Source organism: Tupaia chinensis, unplaced genomic scaffold (genome assembly GCF_000334495.1).
Source record: "Tupaia chinensis unplaced genomic scaffold, TupChi_1.0 Scaffold146947_1, whole genome shotgun sequence".
In the NCBI taxonomy this organism is placed as follows: domain Eukaryota; kingdom Metazoa; phylum Chordata; class Mammalia; order Scandentia; family Tupaiidae; genus Tupaia; species Tupaia belangeri.
This window is the reverse complement of record NW_006206800.1, coordinates 37,759-46,175: the sequence shown is the minus strand read 5'-3', so window position 1 is coordinate 46,175 and position 8,417 is coordinate 37,759.

The following is an 8,417-nucleotide window of genomic DNA, read 5'->3' as shown; positions in this document are numbered from 1 at the left end:
CCCACCCCCCCCGTGGCCCCCTTCTTTTTTTTATTTTTTTTTTTTTTTTTTTTTTTTTTTTTTTTTATCTGCCAGAGGGCAGGTGCACTCACTAGAGAGACAGAAAGTGAGGAAGGGAGAGAGAGTAAGCACCACCCAATGGGGAATGTTCACTCTGCAATCCCTTGTCCTCCATTTACCCACTTGTTGGGATTTGGGGCTAACATATTCACATGCCTGTTGTGTTTTTCAAATCACTGGGGCTGAGGTTTGAACTACATGGTTGGCCACATGATATCTGACTATCTAAACCACTTGGTCATGTAGTCAGCCCCAATTAGTTAATATTTTTCAAAAGAGATCCGTTATAATTCTCTGATACAGTTTTAGAGTCAAATATTTGTTCTCCGTGATGAGCCCAGGGAGGGCAGTGTTGCAAAGTGACCAGTATGCAAACCATGCAAATGGCAGGCACCATCTACCTGACATCCCCCCTGAGCTCAGACCTGTTTTCAGAAATCCTTGTCATCTTCCTGGGCTCTTTGCCCCTGAACTTAGGGTCCAACCTATTTAGACACATTCAAGAGGTGCTAATGCTGCCATTCCCTACCTCTTTATCCATGGGAAACTTCAACTCCTGTGTAGGAGAAAGGACTGAATCTCATTGGCTATTTTTCACCTGTTTCTGCTAACAATTGGTTTATACTAATAAATAAATAAAAAGATGATTTATAGTCAAAGTAAAAATCTTGTTTATGGCCATGACATTATCATTTCATTAACTGTTATATTTTTCTTTAGGTAAGATGCCAATCTTGTATTTTTTCATTGCTTAATTAACATATTAAACTTTTCTGGCATTTCTGTTTAGTACATATGAAATACTATTAAAAACATTTTCTTGAATTAGTAAATCATAGATCAATTAGAGAGTAGGCATCACATTCTACTGTAAGCTTTTATGAAATCTAATTTGGTTTCTCTGCTTCCAGGCATAAAAGGAACCAAAAAAAAAATTGGCTATCAATTTATTTATTGAGTCTCAGTACTGAGAGTCTCCTGGTTTTTGTCCATATCAACTATACTTATTTGAAAACCTAAATCTAAGATTGAACCACTCTTTAAAATAACAGGCTCCCTTTTCATCAGTGAAAGCCTGGTTTGTCGGCATGGATCCACTCTTGAGCACATAATCATTTTAGTAACCTGTGAGTAAGTGTCAAACATTATGTGCTGGAACAAGGTGTCAACTATGACTAGTTTAATAGACGTTTCTCCCTGCTCTAGACATCCATCATCTCTATAGCTGTGTCTTTGCCAAAGGACTAGGGTTTCTATTTCAGTCACTAGATACAATAAACATGTTTCTCGTGGAGATTTTATCAATGTCAGATTATAAACACAGAATTCCTCAGGCAGAAGATAATCTGTCAGGTAGTTAAGAGTCTTATTTATTTATTTTGCACATAAATAAATGCAAAGAAGATTGAGACTGCTTGCCATTCCCGCTTTCTGAGGTGTTACCTTTGTATTTTGACGCTAATCTGGCTCCTTGGATTTTATATATCAGTTTTTTTAAGTCAGAGACTTAGAAATGGAATCTCTAAGTATTTCTACCAGAAAAAGGAAAAAAGAAAAAAAAAAACACAGGCAATAGAAAACTTAGAAAATTAATCACCTGTCCTTGTTGTGTACATCGTCTTTATAAAATCCTTAACAAATAAAAGTCATTGTGCACCATTTACTGATAACAGCAACCACGCTCTTGGTGCTTTTAATATCTCACACAAGATAAGCATTTTAGTTCATTTTCCTGCCATTAACAAGTAAATCACCCTGGTTTATTTATAAAGAATAGAGGCGTATTTAGTTCACAGTTTTGGAGGCCTAAACTCAAGGATGCATGTCTGATGAAGGTCTTTTTGTTGGTGGTGACTCTGCATAGTCCTGAGGTATCACATGATAAGAGCTTGTGTTTGTGTCTCTATCCATGTCAGCTAGGACCTCTTTGGGGCCCCACCTTAACTTACCTATCCCTAATCACCTGTCAAATACGCTACCTTTTAATACCATAGTTGAATTAAGTTTCCACCCTCTCAACACCTTCATGATATAAGCGATTTTAACACACATAAGTTTGGGAGAACATAATTCAAACAAACAGTAATGGTAAGCACTGAGTTTTTACCCCTCATTAAGAAATTTTTCTGCTGAAGTCGTATAACTTCATACTAGCAAGTGTTTTTCTATGGAAGCAAAAGATAAATGGTTACAAGTTGAGCTCTGACTCTAAACTTGCTTAGGTCTTCTGACTGGCAACCTGGAATCCTGCCTCGATTCTGGAATGCCACCTTGAGTTCCTGCAATGATTGGAATTGCTTTTTGTAGACACAGTTCTCTCTGCAGGACATACACCCATTGTAAAGTCAAGATAATAGGCATCTCCCCCAAGTCTTAAATGTTGGCAGCTTCCCTTGAGTGTGCATCTGCCCGTGCAGATTTAAGATGCCCACCTAGGTTTATGGACTCATCTCTTTAGCTAACAGTGCCCATGTATTGCCTGTAGTTACTCCAGACTTATCTTTAGCCTCATATTCTCATTTTATCATTCTGAAAACACTAACCTTTGGACTTTCTCCCATGATTATCTTCCCTGCTTCCAGCTTACTATATAAATAAAATTGGATTTTTGGTGGCTGGCGTCTGTTGTGGCATATCCTATTGCTGCTGGAGCTTAAATTACTATTGGATAGAGGGATTCTCTGAAACCTGGTGGTTGATATATTGTAATACTTGGCAAAAATTGTTAATTTTGGAAGAGTGACTTCTTGATAGCATATACTAGCTCACAAACAGTTCTTTGGAAAACATAATAAGATTCATGTAAAATCTGAATAATTTGTTCTGTGGGTACTTACTACGAACCAGGTATTTTGCTAAGCACTTAAAAAAAACATCGTTTAATGTTCATAATGTTTTCATAATTCTGTGAGATACGTATTATTTCTTATATTGCATAGATAAAACCCAGAGAGACTGAAACACACATCCAGGTCACAGTTAGTAAGTGCAGGAAATAATATTTGACCCACAATTCATGTTCTTAATCACCACATTCTACATGTGTTTAAAGATAGCCTGTATTTCAGATGTATTAATATTTATACTGCTGCTAATTCAGTAAGATCACATTAATAAATTTTATTATAGATTATGTGCATTGAAAAAAAAGAAAAAAAAAAAGCCTCAAATGTCTGACAGCAAAGTAACAGAGCTGGTTATAGTGACCTCACTTGACAGTGTTTTGCCTTTTTCTTGTCCAAGACAGTACGTTGTAGAAATGAGGCCTATGTGGAGAAACATAGTGCTAGCACTATTTTTCCATTTCAAACACCAAGCACTTCTACTTACCAGAAAAAAAAAAATAACTGCAATAGGTAAATTGTTATTTTTTTTTTTTTTTTTTTTTTGGAGAGGTTTTTCGCTATAGGGCGCGTGCGCTCGCCAGACAGACAGAGAGAGACATAGAGACAGAAAGCGAGAAATCACCCCCCAGGGGGGATGGTCACGCCGCAATCCCTTCTCCTCCATTCTCCTCTCGGGATCTTGGGCACACATGCACATGCGCCCGGTGTGAGTTCTAAGTCACTGGGTCCAGGACGCGAACCGCGGTCGATTACGTGGGAGTCCAGCGACATAGCCATTACGCTAACTGCTGGTTCCCGGTAAATTGTTTTTTGAAAATGTATTTATTACCTGTCTAGATTAAGGAAAAAAAAAAAAAAAACTAGACAGCTTATGATGTTGAAAGAATAGGACAAATAGAGATAATGACACAACAAGTAATAGAGGTTACTGGCAGAAACAAACGCACATTTAGTAAAAATTCCAAAAGAAAAATTAAGTCTGTGTAGTTATATAATTTTTATTTTCAAAAAGCAAAACATACATTCCTTAGACATCTAACTTGACTAGTTTTATTTTTTTTCTTCTGATTTTAAGAAGTCATCATGAAAATGCAGGTGGCTTTCTCTTATATTGATTAGAGGGAGAGATCATGTTAAATTTGTTTTATTTTAATTTATTTTATACAGTCGATCACCATATGTCATTTAGTTTGTAAAGTGAATTTACCCAACATATATACACTTCACACCAGCCCAGGTAAGGATACTATACACATTATAATCAATAGATAATAATCCACTTCTGTGTCACATGAATGTCCTGCCTCTCTATTTTTCTCCTTAATTTCTTTCCTCACACTCTCCCCCTTCTCCCACCCTTTTTTCACACTGTCTCCAGAATCATGTTAAATCTAAAGGAGACTAACATTTTGTGAACAACTATTTGTATATAACTTTACTGGAGGCACTTTTTCTCTGCTTAAACACATCTTTCCAACCAATCTCTCTATGTACACCTCTATCCTGGCACTTACTGTAAGTGCATGTGCTTAAGTCGACCTCTCCCACACTCACACACACACACACACACACACACACACACACACATTCCCCCTCTCACACCAGACTATAACCTCCTTGAATACTGAGCCATCTTTATTTTTTAATATTTATTTAATTTCATTTATTCATTTGTTTATTTTAATTTGGCTAGAGAGAACCAGAGAGAGAAAGAGAGAGGGACAGCGAGAAAACAAGCCGCCAGGTCCAGGACTTGAACGGTGGTTGCCCATGTGGGAGTGTCCAGCCCCTAAACCACCACGCCACCTGCTGGTCCCCAATACTGAGCCATCTTGATGATCTTTTCTTAAAAGTTACCTTTCTGTAAGAATGGGAAGTGATATTTCTTGGATGGGATCTTGTGTGATAAAGTAGCTATATTTCCACAAAGTTATTTCTTTATTCTGCTTCATTTTATTCATAGTTCCCATCACGTATAAAAGTGTATAGCGAATCCCCTTACTTAAAAAAAAAAAATTAACTAGTATACAAGCTATGAGGACATGGAATATGTCAGCCCTGCTCAATCTTCTATCCTCAGCCCTGAAGATAGTGCCTGGTATACAGTAATAGACTCAAAATAATATTGAGTCAATAAATGAATCTTTTTTTTCTATATAACTCCTACATAAAATGTGGCACCTAATGGATAATTTAAATATGCTTACTTAACCTGAGTTTCTAAAATTATCTCACTAATGAGGGAAGTGAACTCAAGAAGGGAATTTTTTCAAGGTTGCACATTTAGTAAGTGAAAGGTCTAGAACATGATCCCTATCTATGCCTGTCTTATGTTCCATTCAACACTGTTTCAAGGAGTTGCAAGAATGGTGTCCAGATGCTGATTTTTTTGTGTTACAGCTTTTTAGAGGGATGAAACTCATAGAATCTAGAGAGATGAAAGGATAGATCATCCACATGACTCTTAGTCACTACAGAATAGAAATCAGTTATCAGGTGATATTTTTGTGTGCATTATTAAGTGAAAGGAGATTCTTTTTCTTTACCAACTGAACATTCATGATTACTCTATTGTAAAAGGTAAAAACCTCAAGATATACTTTCTGTCAAAGGTTCAGTCACTTTGGACCAGCAGACGGTGTAACGGTTGTCACTGGACTCCCATGTATTTCACCGCAGTTCAAGTCCTGGACCTGGTGGCTTAAAATTCATGCAGGATGTATGTGCATGTGTGTCAAAGATATGAAGAGAAGAATGGAAAAGGTATTGTGGTGTGCCCAGCCCCCACGCCACCCCAGAGGTGATTTCTTGTTTTCTGTCTCTCTGTCTCTCCAGAGAGTGCATGCACCGTAGAGCAAAAAAAAACTCTCTTAAAAAAAAAAAAGTTTAGCCACTTGTACATGGAAATGGGTCAAGAGGTACCTTTGTGGGAAAATACATTTTTGCTTAAAAGGAGTCTTGAGTCTACTACAGCTTTTGAAAAAAGTGCTTCGTGTAACTTGTTTAATTGCTTCATTATACAACATAAAAAATTATATTTAATCCTGAAAAATGTAAATGGCACATATAAATAATAAAAGTAGGTTGATAACAAATAAGTTTATATGTATCCTGAGAAATATTTACTATTGTGAAAAGTACTTTATTATGATGGTTAACCAAGATGAATGTGCAGCAAAATGCAGTCAAAGTAGCTGAATAAATTGACCTGTTGAATTAAGTTGTAAGAATTCTTTACCTGAATAATAGATAATTTTACTAAATATACATAGACATAATTTTTACTAAGCTGTTTCCTTTTTTGGCAGGGAGACATTTTTGCTATAGGGAGCATGTGCTCACTGAAGATAGAAAGAAACAGAAAGAGAGACAGCGAGAAATCACCCCTTAGAGGAATGATCACATCCCAATCCCTTCTCCTCTCGGGATCCTGGGCACATACGCGGACATACATGGTGTGAGTTTTTTAGCCACTGGGTCTAGGATTCGAACCATGGTCAACTATGTGGGATTCCAACAGTGTAACCATTAAGTCATCCACTGGTGGTCTCAACTAAGCTGCTTCTTTTGACAATACTTATCTTTTCTGCTCCTAGTTATACATAATAAACAATATACACCAGGCCTAGATTGGGTGGCACAGGTTGTGGGCTGCCACTTTGCAGTGCTGGAGCCAGAAAGAAGACTGTGGGTCAGGCCACAGGTTGGCCTGAGACATGCCTGGCATGCCCGCCTGGCATGCCCATGATCCAGACTATCTGGAAGGCTAGGGTAGTGTTGGAGGGCTGTGATTGACAAGACCATTTTGAGAGTGCCTGTTATTCTCTCTCTCTTTCTCTTTCTGAACAAACAAAAAATGAAAAAAAAAAGAGAGAGAGAGAGAGAGAGAGAAGAACAACAAAAAACTATACACACAGCTGACTTTATATATTGAATAATTGGAAAAGTTATGACACATTTTTACATAGGACATGCAGCAAAAATATGTCATGAATATCTTGACTACTCTTGTATATATTATATTATATATGTTTATATTTAAAATCTCAGCACAGAATGACTCATGACTTCCCAGTTAGCGGAAATAACATGAGTCATTGAGTCATTCTAGTCTTGTTTTGGATTTTGATTATGCCACTAACTAGAGGAAAAGATACTGAAGAAGTTACCTCTCTCTGCTTAATAAAAGTTGTTTTGAAAACAAAATAGAGTAATACATGTAAATTACCTACTTAACCCAGTGTTTGCTTAAGGTAGATGGGATTCAATACATTTCCATAACCTAGATACGAACTCTCAAATTATGTCTTGCATTTAACTCAAGCCAAAATGACAGCAGATCATTCAAATCATTATGTCTCTTCAAGAATATGAAATGCACACTGATTCATAACTCACTGCAATGGTTCCTAAACCCTGTCTTGTTTCCTCCACAATTTTCATAACCTCACAACTTTTCTGGTACCTCTTGCTTAGCTCTCTAATCTCTCCAATAATGATTACAAGGAAAAATTTTTTCTACATCCAGTTGATGTCCTTACTAGATTTATTTTCATTCACAGTTGTTGCCTGCTAAATGCTAGGAGCAAGTAGCCAGTTGCATATAAAGAATTGTATTACAAGTCATCTCTGAAAAATTAAAGTAAAAATAAGGTATTCAACTTTTTATCCAAAACTAAGATAACTCTAAGGTTTGAAAAAATTCTATTTGAATATTGGACTGAGCTACTAAAGACTGGAATACTCTTGGGACCAGCAGTTAACGGAATGGCTATGTCGCTGGACTCCTATGGAGTTGACCGTGGTTCGAGTCCTAGATCTGGTGGCTTAAACTCACACCAGGTGCGTGTGCGTGCGTGCCCAAGATTCCAAGAGGAGAATGTAGGAGAAGGGATTGCAGTGTGGCCATTCTCCCTGGGGGGTATTTCTCGCTTTCTGCCTCTCTGTCTCTCTCTGTCTTTCTGGTGAGCACCTGTGCCCTATAGCGAAAACCTCTCCAAAACATGAAAAAAAAAAAAAAAAAAAATTGAAAAATCTTTCCTTTTCCCAAATTTTTTTTTGCAGTGTGGCCATTCTCCCTGGGGGGTATTTCTCGCTTTCTGCCTCTCTGTCTCTCTCTGTCTTTCTGGTGAGCACCTGTGCCCTATAGCGAAAACCTCTCCAAAACATGAAAAAAAAAAAAAAAAAGATTGGAATACTCTTCTGCTTGCCAAATTCTTCTTAGTATCTTCACCCTGAGCTCCTCTGTGCAAAATTATTTTTAAAGTGTGGTTAAGATAGTCACCGAGCAAATTAAAGAGATTCCTTTGGGTTACAAGGAAGACCAAGGTTGCTTAATAAATCTAGGCTATAACTTGTTTCTTCTTTAACTTTGAAGTAGAACAAAACTCATTCTTCAAATTATGCTCTATTTCCCACTGATAATAGGCTTAAAGTGAATACAGAGGTGGAGCACTTTCATCTCCTTTTTGACTTGTAACTATAAATGAGAGACCCTATCTACTTTGATGT